Here is an 11,796-nt window from a genome sequence, read left to right as displayed (position 1 = left end):
ACCTTATTCATTCTGTGCATTAACAGATGCTGGTTTTAATATAAAAACATACTGAAAGTGTTCTGGTACAACAATAATTTTTATATGAGTGCCCTTATGCAACAAATAGAACTGTTACTACTCATTACCTGCTTGGTAACCTGCAGTGTTCAGAGCAATACTAGGCTCACGTCATTGTCATACTTTGCACAACTTAATGTCAGGCAGCTATTTCAGACATGAGACTGGCGTTCTACTGCTTTCAATTTAAACAGGTTTTTGGAAATATAATTCTATACTGAGTGGCATATCAGTCTTGTTATACTGGATTATTTTTGGTATTTCAAAAGTCTCAACCAAAATTATCCCAGTACTGTGCCAGACAAAATTAATACAAGTCTTGACACCAATGGTGCAGTTAAGAATTCAAGACAGGAAAACATAAATTACTCATTTCTGACAGGGGTGATGAGTTGTTCTAGCAGGAGCATAGAGGAGGAGAGCTCACTCCAGAGGCAGGCACAGGGAATTCTAAGGGCTGCACTGTGTTACATATGTACAAGTCCAAAAGGCACTCCCTGGAGATTCTTTAATCATTTGTTTATTTTTAAACTAAAATTAAGCAATTGCTCTGTTAGCATTAATAGCCAGTACTTTTATTTCTTTAGTGTTCCGAATGGTTTTTATACCTTTGGTAAGAAATTGGTGCCTGTGATTGACCCATCCAGCCACTGGATGTCACACAAATGCAGATGAAATGATACTGTAACTACTCAGCCTGATTTTACCAGACACTAGATTAAAAGATAATTTATCAAGTTTGGAGTGAACATGTGAAAATAAAATTACTACTAGAAAGAATTATTACATTTAACGAGTTTGGTACCTACCTTGTAACTTGTATGTTTGAGTTTTGCCATTCTGATTGAAAGTTTAAAAGTTCTGAACTAAATCACAGTACTATAACTTCCTCTGGGTTTTACCCCTTCCTACCAGTCATATCACTACTGATAAATACTGGGTATTTTGAGGTGCTCCTTGCAACTATCCTTTCTTCACAGCTAAGAGCAGGTCATACCTGAAGGTAAGTTATTAATTACCAATGAATTAAATTCCTGCACATGATGTAAGTGACATACATTAAAAATGAAAAATACCAGCCTGATGCAATGGCACCTTAACAAAGGCTGGGCTGTAGAGTTAGTATAGGCAGTTTAAGAGCCATCAGCCCTCTCCTGAGCAACACAGAGCAGAACTCAGCTCCCGTCACCTGAGGTATCTGACCCTGCTCTCCAAATTCTGGCCATAGTCTAAGGGGAAAGAAGGAGTCCTCCTGAGGGTGAGGTACATCTTGCAGACTGATCTCTGCCTTGATCTTGTGCCACAGCAGCCTGATCACTTCACCTTTCTTCAGTTCAATCTTTGCAACGCAAAGATATGAGGGATTAAATTGTTTTCCCCAAGGAGCACTTAAAATGATCAACTGTTGCCAACACATATTGCAAAGGCTGGTCAACTAAATAGGTTAACTCACTCTTGGTCAGAGGTCTTGGAAAGATGCAGAGCAGTTATTTGGTGAGGACATTTACCTACTGATGTCAAACTTATTTGGGGGCAAAATTTCCAATAACTTCTTTGAATTTCAGTAACAGACTTCTGAGGATTTTATTATTCCCAAATAACATGGATATCAGTGCAGTATGTCTACATACTTTCATCTGGATCATCTTTCCTCTTTCATCTTTCCCCATTGCAGTGGCTCATGATAACATGACATAGGATGGAAGAAAGGACATCTGCAGCCATGTGGCAGAGCATAGCCAACTCAGGTAGATCAGCAACATCTTAGACATCCACACCTCGTGCCATTACACATCATAACATGAAAAAAAAAAAAAAAAAAAAAAAGTTTCAACAATGGCAGCATGATATGGAGTGCTTTCATGAATGTTTTTGTGTGATTTTTAGCAAGTTTGATACTTTGATACAAAGATTTTGGATGCAATTACTTCTCACTCCTTTTTCAAACATGCAGGAGCTTCCTTTAGATGTGAACCAACAAAAAAATCTCAATCTGCTGTGTAAATGTTGCTGTAGCTATCACAGCTGCCTATAAATATACATTTAACCACAATAAATCAAAATTGCCCCTGGCTTGGCTTCTTGGCTCTCTGGAGAAGTTTACGAAACTATGTTAGATCATGACATCTGAAGAAAGACCTAATAACTAGTTGTGGATCTGTAGCCAGCTGCATGCACAGAAGTCCATTAGTGGCAGTCACTTGACCTCAAATGTCATTTCCATTTCTAACCTGTTCTGTGCCACTGACACACACAGCACCTTTCAGGAAAGAAGCAAAGCTTCCCCATGCTCCCAGGCAGCTGCTGGCTTGGGGTCTTACCCAGTGCTTGATCCTTAAGGCAGGGAGAACAACATAGTACTTGTTCCTTGATGGCACCAACATTGTGTAAGCACAGAGAATGAAATGTGCTCCTCTTGCTGTCACTCAGGAGTACCTCCATCAAACAAATAGTTTCTGTGGCTCTACTGACTTTTACAGAGACAACATCAGTGCCAGTGAGGATCTCTCCTAATATGCTTAGGCACTTGTAAGATGTCAATAAAATGTTAAAAGGAGTTGGTGATGAACTTCCATCCTAGGAGAGGTGTGTAATGTTTTGAACAATTAGCTATAGAAACAGCAGATACAAGTGTGCTATCAAATGTTGTTACCTCTGTAATCTGGTGAGTATTTGTACATGCTGTTTTATTTTGAAATCCAGTGTAATTAAAACAGAAAGCAATGTATTTACAGATTTTTTCTGTAATTCGGGAAGCATAATTTACTTAAATGTTCTGAAAAGTCAGAGTCATTTCCCTCTTGGCAAGGAATACAGCAGCAAGCGATCAGGAAAGTTCACAGCCTTAAAGGAATACATTTTATCAGATGCTTGCTACAGGGATGTTTTATGCCGAGACACAGTAGCAGCTCACTTCTAGTGATGTCAGTTTCTCAGCACAGGAGCTCTCCCAGCACAGGAGAACTTTCCCAAGGTTCTTGGCGTGGTTAAAGCCTAACAAGTACAAGCGCGATGCTGTAGGAGAGGCATTTCCTACTTTCCCTTTCAGCTTTGGTGGGTGAAGTCCAGAGATGGAGAGAAGGGAGCAGGATGAGGTCAAGAGCCTGTGCCCAACGGGCATGTCAAAGGAGGTGACCTCTGCCTGGCAAGGGTAGACAGGGGTAGACAGACACTGTTCCACCTGAGCCTGTCCTCACTGCAAAGTAATGCCCTGCAGAATCACTAGAACAACCTACTGGATCACTTTTATCATGACCTGTATTATTTAAATAATTTAGGGAAAAGAAATCCCTTGTTTGAACATAAGCTTGAATCACTCTGGCTACCAATTAATTAAATTAAATGTCTCTAGGCACTTATCTCCTCCCAGGTTCTTATTTCAGCTTAGTTTAACCTCCATCTAATTGATTTAAATCAAGTAACTACCAGAAAAAGAAAAAGGAAATGAAAAAAAAAAAAAAAAGGAAAAAAAGAAGAAAGAAAAGAAAAAAAAGAAAAAAAAAAAAGAAAAAAAGAAAAAGAGAAAAAGAAAAAAGAAATGATCAGAAAGCTTCTTGCACCAGCTCTCTGTGGGTCAGGCTTCTGCCGCATTCTTCATGCTTGCTCCACTGAAGTTTGCAAGAGGGGATCATTAACATTAGCAAACCACTCTGTGATGGTTATTTTAATTAATTTAATTATTTAATTACTGGCCAGAGGGAACCTTCAGGACTGCTGTTTACCAAAGAACCTGGTTATACCTGTGACAGCAATGTGGCTACTTTAGTAATAACGAGAAGTGAAGGAGGAAGTGTTTGAAATTAACAATATTTAGCTAATTTAGCTTATTTGTTTTGTATTACTTTGAAAGGTCAGGAAAATAACAGAAGACTTACATAGGCAAAGTATTGTACTTCAAGATCAAACTTTTTTTTTTTTTTTTTTTTCTTTTTTTTTTTTCCCCTCCCCAGTAAATGAGAGCAGGAACCATTTCTCAACCCTATCTGACAATAGTAGCTGCGTACTGGTACTATCTCCCAGTTATACTCAATGAACACAGCAGGTTAAATCTTGTAAATCGGCACCAATGGCTCTGAAAGGAACCACTTGTTTTTTAAGAACATTCCAGCAGTCCACAAACACTGTTTTTTAGAGTGAAAACTGAACAATTACAGTAAGACTCTGTTTTGGTAAGAAAATAGGAAATGATGCTAAACAAAAGGGTATGTTTATTTAGAGATTCCAAGGCCATTAATTTATATTAAGTAACAGTTTGTGCTCGGAGACTAATCAGAGGGTGATGTGAATCATTGATCACAAACGAATTTTATAGATAAGGACCAAGTGCGGTGCTGGATGATTGTATTATATATTAACAACTTTCAGGGGCAGCTTTTGCTGATTCATTTGGCAGGAAGTGAGTCGCCAAGAGAGATTTCTAGGGAAGGAACAATCAACAATATTTTCATATTAAATAACCTCCAGTTACTGTATTGTTCTCACAACATTTGATAATGAATGCTTTCCTGTTAAAAAAAAAAAAAAAAAAAAAGTATGTATCACGAAAACAAAGGCAGATCTGGTTACATGGCTAAAAATACACAGACAGCTCGGCAAAGCCAGGGGAGGGGCTGATCAATTCAGAAATTGGGAAACTGGGAAGTGTGTGTTCCCTGTAAAGTTCCCTGTGAAGCCAGCGCATGGCAATTCATGATACATTAACAGCTATTCTTTTTTGAAGGAAAAAAGTTTGTCCTATTATCTACCTTCTCAGCAGAAAGCCCACAGCGTGGTGGAGTTAGGTCTGGGAGCAGGGCTTGCTTCCCATGAGCTCTGCGCCACACTTCAAATATTGCCCTGTAGTGCCACAGGGGTCACAGAAGTGCTAATTCGCAAGTCCTGTGCCACCCAGCCCAGGCCAAGGAGGTGTTGTCCACATTGCCAGCAGTGGTCATTTGACTTTCATAAATACTTTCATAGCTACCACTAATACAAACATTCATAGACTCTCAAATAACAACAATAATAATATAATGAGCTTGAATTACAGCTTGATCTGTGATGAACTGAGTCAGCTACAAATCCGTTCCCTCTAAAAAACAAATGGGAATGTGTGCTAGCAAATAGAGGAATAAAAGGTTCTGCAGTATCTAATTAGGAGGCTGGTCCCTTATGTCTCCTCTGCTTTCACAAGGAAACATTTAAAGAGAAAACACCTGCAAATGCTGTGTAAGTCACCAAACAGAGAAAGAAAGCAGAGGCTCTTATTGTAGGTACTGCTCCCGCTGGACAGCACTTAGATTTTTTCATGACCAATTGTGGAGGTCTTTAACAGCCTTCTCTCCTGCAAGATTTTCTGCAGTACCTGTCTTTTAGTGCATAGTAAGCTCAAGTGGTGTATGTTGGAAACAATCTTTATCAGAGTGACTTATAAAGATTTATGCAGAATAAGAAAGAAAGAAAATAAATCCAAATAAGTTTGATGCAGTACTTTGAAATTTTTTGGTTCAGTAACATTTTTTTTTTCTATACAATATGCCTAACTCTTCTCCAACTCAGGCAGTAATTATCAAGCAATATGAAAATACAGCACTGCAAAGGATAAGCATCATGAAATAGAAAATTCCCCTAATTTTTACCAAAAAGGACCACCTGATAAAATACTGAATATCAAAATCCTGTCATTTGAACAGTTAAAAAAAAAAAAAAAAAATCATATTACAGCATCTTGAATGTTGTGGTGAGTCAGCAAAATTCATTAATAGAACTGTAACCCAAAATCAAGATACAGCTTGTGCATTCAATATAAACAGAGACTGCACAGAACGATTTAAAACACCAGACAGGAATGCCAAATAAATACTTACTCTCTCACCTCTGCCAGTTGATCTCATCATGGGAATTCAAGCAGCACAGCTCCCAGTAACAACACATTACAAGATTTTGGCTGTCCTGATAACACAGCTCATCTAAATGACAGCTTAAACAACGTGTAGCTACAGTCTGCCTGAACCAGAAAGACGAGCTTAATTAACTAATCATGGCAAAATGCAGACAGGGGGAGCCTGAGAATTTCCTGGCTTGAGAATCAGTTGTTAAAATGTCTGTTAAAAAAAAAAAAAAAAAAAAAAGATACCCATAAGGAAATAAAATGCTTAATTTTGAAGAGGAACAAATTGCATTCAACAGAGTAAGTCCAAACAGTTATTTAGATCATATTTTCTCCTCTACATACAAAAATTTATGTAAGCCATAGAGAGGCTTTGGAAAAGATCTCAGGAAGTACCTATTCAGTGGAATTAATTAATAATAAAGGTGGAGATTTAACAGCCTCTTGTCTCCATTTACCCAGGAAAGCCAATAAAGATACATGGGCTGTGGTAAGAACAAAGCCAAAGCACTTGTCTGCCAAGCATTGCGCTAAGCAGTGAGGAGAACACTTTGAATACACCAATTCCTCCACACGTTAGCTAGACATACATTTATAAGACAGATCAACAAAAGAGACTTGCAAGATGTAACCCATGGAAAATATGGTGACACCCAATCAATACTGGTCAGATCTAGATCTGTGCTGAGTGTGCCAACAGGAAAGAAGTTAGAAAGCAAACAACTATCTGATAGAATTGATAATGAGTATTCATATTTTCATGCATTTTTATTACTAGTGTAAGATACAGTCCTACAGTCAGAAAAAAAAAAAAAAAGAAGTTAAATAAAGGATGGTTTTATATGTGTTACATATTTACATACTTTAATGTATTTAATAATTTATCAAACTTTTTTTTTTTTTTTTTTTTTTTCTGTTGACAAGCACGAGAGAAACATTTAACTGTGGTTGGTGTCACTTTCTAGCAAGACTTGCTTGCTTCATAATTTCAAGTAAAGGAGGAGGAGTCTTTCACAGTTAATCTCAGTGACTTGTAGTGCCTGGAGGTGCTGCCCCACCAGAAGAGAGAGAAAAAGTTGTTCAGACTTTTCATCAGCCGTTGCCTGTCACCCTCTCCCCCACCTACATAAGCCTTACATTTATGGTTCCGTTTTTCTCCTAAAGGACACATGTTTCATTCCGAGGTTATGAACACAGTGGGGTAAATTCTGCCAGCTGGAACTTTGCCTGCAGAATTTCCCCCCCATCTCTTCTTAAAGACCTTAGGGCAAAATTTCCTCACTTGAACACAGAGTAAGACTTCACATTTATATATATTTATATTTATATATTTATATATAAATACATTATACATTTATATTATTTATTATTTATATTATTTATATTATTATACATTTATAATACATTTATATTTATATATATATAAATGTGAAGTAAATATGTATATATACAAGATACATATATATATATATATGTATCTTAAATTCTTCAACTACAAACTTGTTTTCAAAAGACCTGCAGGTGTTTTCCTTGCCCTGCAGGAGCTGCTGGCAGGCTCACAGCCCACCACAGACAGCCCAGGAGCCATGGAAAGGAAAACCACTCCAGAGCTGTGGCCTTCACTCTGAATTTCCCTGGTTTGTGTATTTAACTCCGATGCTTAATGATTTTTTTAAATGTAGGTTTTGAGTCTGAATAGTACTTTAAGCACTAAACTGTCTCCTTAGTGTTTGGAGGGGATTAAGTTTAGAGTTCATTGTGTTGTCTGTCATTTTAAAAAGATTAGATAGTTCAGTTCGGCTCCTACTGGCACTGTAAAAGTCTCCGTATTTATTGACTGTCTGGAGTCATTATCAAAGCTTCTAAAACCAATCGACACCTTGTAAACAAAAATCCCATTATTTGATGATCTCGATAAGATTTACATGGTATCTGCACTTCTGTTATGATCGATCAAATTGTTAGAGACATTCTTACTGTAATAATTACAAGACAAGGAATTGCAAATTCAATTAGAAAATTAAGATTTACGCGGTTTTGAGAACACAAGTGAAGATAACACTTTGTGGTCTGTCAGGCATGATTAGCAGCTTTGGGTTTGGAATGGGAAGGTTCTGAGACTACAAGGGTTTCAAATTTTCTTTCAGCAGAATGATCCTTTCAGATGGAGGAAATGATATTTACACCTGGAGATTTGTGCCCTGACTCTTTGTACACTGATAGAGAGTATCACATAAAGGAATGTGAAGTACTAAAATATTACCATGTGGGTGTGGAGTAGGAAAGTTGCATAGCTTTGGACTATAGACATATTATTTTTAAACTGTATGAACTATTTATTTTTCAAATAGTATTGAAATCAGGTTGAATTAGAAGCCTAGCAATTGAAGAGGCATCCCTGAGATATTACAGGAGATTTTTGACTGATTTTAAGGCAGTACAGAGTGCTGCGTCAGGGCTGGCAGCTGAATAGTCCACAGCTGTAACTAGTACTGGGACAAGCAGTTCTGCTGACATGCCCACGACTAGCATTTGTAAGTCAGATGCTATAAATGCAGCAATGTATCTCTGAAATAAGACATCTTATTTCATGGTTGGTATTTAAAAGGTGATCCTTTGTAAAACTATAAAGAATAACTGACAGGCTGAGTTAAATTTAATTTGAGAAGTTTGGCATCTTTTTTTGCAATCATACTATCATAGCAATGTTATTTTTCACTGTGATTCAGACAGGAGATAAATTGAGGTACTTCAGAAGAGGCGAGACTTTTCTCTTACACTTAATGCTCTCATTGGTTATTAAAAAAGAAGTTTTGGAATGCACAACTTGTGCTTAGCACACCACAGAGAGTTCTGACAGACTGCTATTAAGAAAAGCCTGTTCCCATTGGATTCCAACTCCCATTGTGCAACAAGTCATTGTCCGCTGTGCTCCTTCTGACAGACTTCTGTTTGCTGACACTCACTAAATACTTGCTACTGCAGATGTTAATAAATCAAACCTGTTTGTTGAAACTTTGTATCTTGACAGTGCCAAGGTATCCTGTAATCTACAACAAAAGAATCAATAGAAACACATGAAAACTTTACCACTGTGGGACAATATTGATTTTTGTCTTAGAAATACTTGGCTCCAAATCATTAAAATCAATGGAAGTCTCACACTGACTTCATTTAGTTTGGGATCAGGTTTCCAGACTGATAGTTCCTCATGCAGTTATTGTTTCTTAAGTTTGCAGGTGTGGATTAGAACAGCACTTTCCAGACATAGCTGTGATGCAAAAAAGAGTAAGTCCTTGCCTTAGCAAAGTTAGCATAAATCCTTACCCTCACCACCATTCATTCAACCACAACTATGTCCCAAGGATGAGCTTAGTATATATTTATCTTAATAACCATTATTCCCATTACATATTTTCTAGGGAAATACAAATCAGATGCTCTTCATGACAGGCAGCCTGGTGTCTTGGTTCTTCAAATTTAAATCCTCCCCTATTTTGTTACACTTAAACACAAAGCATTAAGCAGTGTCCTTTCCCATTAGAATACTTTCTAGAAGAATTTGTAACCTTCAAGACAGAGGTCTGTGTAATGGGATTATAACCATAACAACTACACAATAGCATCATTAAAAGCACTTCACTTACATTTACTTTCCCGGTGCTTGAATTTATTGCTACACTGTAAAGTCTCTATTCAGGGAAAAGAAACCAAAAACGTTTAGCTCAATTTATGGAGCTGACTTTGCTCGAGAGAGATTAGAACTAAAATGATTTGAGATAGAATCAAAGAATTCCATCTTTTTAATTAGTCTGTTAAAGGCAGGAGCATCTAATACAAATATTTAACTCTGTTGTTGAGCACTACTGCCAAAGGCATCAAGAGGAAATTTATAGGGAGTTCTAAAGTCACTTGACAATGATTTTCTTGTGTTATGACTTCTCAAATTGCTGTTTATTGCCAATAGCACTACATTTCAGCATAAACAGGATTCATGGGATTAGTGCACTGTCCTGGTAAAGATGTTAAATCTTCACTTTGAATGAGCTACGGTAATTGAACTCCTTTCTTTTTGTGTAAGAAGTGCCTTTAAACAAGGTTAGCTATTTTTATACACACTAATGAATCACTAGCTAAAAAACCTTTTTGGTCAGATGCCAGGCTTGCCTTGTTACCTGCTGTTCTCAGTAAATATAATGCATAAGGTGAAGTGCGGGGTGGGGGAGGAAAGGAAATTACTACTTAATGTTCTAATAAGAAAGAAGACATTAAGCAATACTGGTTGCAATATTTCCGCATCAATAGAATTACACTTGTATAAGGGATAAAAGTCTCTTGCCCTCCTCAGAGGTAGCTAATTCAAGTCTGTCCAGTTTAGTATTTCAAACATTGCATGAACATTTTTTATGAGTTTGATTAACTCTCTATTTCTGTGATTGGACTGAGGCACAGAAAATCTTAGCAGACAGCTGGAGCCTGAAGTACCTCGCTGTTTTAAGAATAGTCCAATTCACCTGAAATTCTCTTTTCAAGAAGGGCTGAAGAGTTCTCACTGATTAATATTGGGATTCACTGTGTCAGAGCTCAAATGATTCCTAAACTTCTGAAAAAATAAGAGACTCAGATTCCCTGCCTGTTACTTCATCAGTCCACTCTGTTTCAAGATAACAAGCATTTTAAGTACAACACACTGCTTCTAATGTTAGAGTCTTCAAGTCCCATACCATAGACAGTCAGCATCCTCAGGATAGGTTTGGGACCATCTGGCTGAACCATTCACTTCTCTTTTCTTGGCTACAGGGGTCATCGCAGCACCACTTGCAGGCCAGTTTCCCAGGAGGATGAGCACACCATACCTATCAGCAGAAGCTTTCCTTCAGGGACATATGCATTTTGAAAGAAGAGAAATTAAAATGACAGATTATGCCATTTTATGTGCTGTTTTCAGCTAATGAAATATGGAACTTTGTTTTTGTGTCTTACCTCACAGCCTGAGTACAGCAACTCCCATTTCAGCATGGTATCAGAGGCTACATGTCTACTAGGAAACTAATCAGGGCTGGCACCCATTCTATGGCCAGGTCAGCAAATGGCATACATAGCACAGATCCAATCCACACAGCAAGCCAGTCACTCGTCTGGGATGGCCTCATCCTTCCTGACTGCTGGGAATGAGCTGGTGGCTTCTACCATGCCCTGAGACGTGCCCAAGCACGTGCCCAAGCCCAAGCAACAAGGACAGCTGGTTGTTAGGGCAAATACCAGAAGAGAGATGACAAAATAAAGCAGACATCCCAGCCCTGACGCTATTCCTTCTGTTCACCCATATAGATGCAGCCAGACAGACGACCACAGATGCTGTGGCCTACTTGGGGACCCAACTGCACCTGAGAGAGCATTACAACCACTATCCCTCACAAGTGTAAATTTTTCAAAGGGTCAGAAAGTCAGAGAAATCCCCAGACAGGCACCATTTCCCAAAGGCAAACGGGAAGAGGATTAGCTGGGGATGCACCCTCACGACACCTGGCCCTAAATATTCCACCAGACTAAGAACTTTCACAAGGTCCCAGCACAAAGTAAGAGGGCTCTCCTCGTTGCAGAGTTCTCCCAAAAAAGGAAAGGTTTGCCCAGGCTTATTTAGAATCCCCTCACAGCATCAAGAGAAGCCTGCAAGGTGGGTAGCAGGAAAGGGAGGTGGCTGCTCTTTTGGTGGGGAAACCAGGCCTGCACAGCAGCCCCCGCTCGCAGCCTCTGGGCCTGGCAGGGACTGCCCTGGGTGAGGAATTGCTTGGTTTACACAGTCTCAAAGCTTTGGCAACAGAAAAGCATTCTCCTTGCTGGGTTGCTTCCTAGAAGAAAAATAA

The 11,796-nt window shown here is 38.5% G+C and overlaps 1 long non-coding RNA gene across 1 annotated transcript; it reads right to left on the bottom strand.

The window, feature by feature from the left end:
- Nucleotides 1-9,022: 9,022 nt before the first annotated feature.
- LOC128077680 (uncharacterized) lies at nt 9,023-11,138 on the bottom strand. Its single transcript, XR_008205128.1, has 2 exons — nt 10,913-11,138; nt 9,023-10,803 (listed from the first exon to the last, which is right to left on the bottom strand). It is a non-coding gene; the product is annotated as an uncharacterized LOC128077680 (long non-coding RNA).
- Between the last annotated feature and the right edge of the window lie 658 nt (nt 11,139-11,796).

This window comes from Tympanuchus pallidicinctus, unplaced genomic scaffold (genome assembly GCF_026119805.1).
Source record: "Tympanuchus pallidicinctus isolate F22 unplaced genomic scaffold, pur_lepc_1.0 scaffold16, whole genome shotgun sequence".
NCBI classification, from domain to species: Eukaryota; Metazoa; Chordata; class Aves; order Galliformes; family Phasianidae; genus Tympanuchus; species Tympanuchus pallidicinctus.
This window is presented reverse-complemented; position numbering and strand designations above follow the sequence as displayed.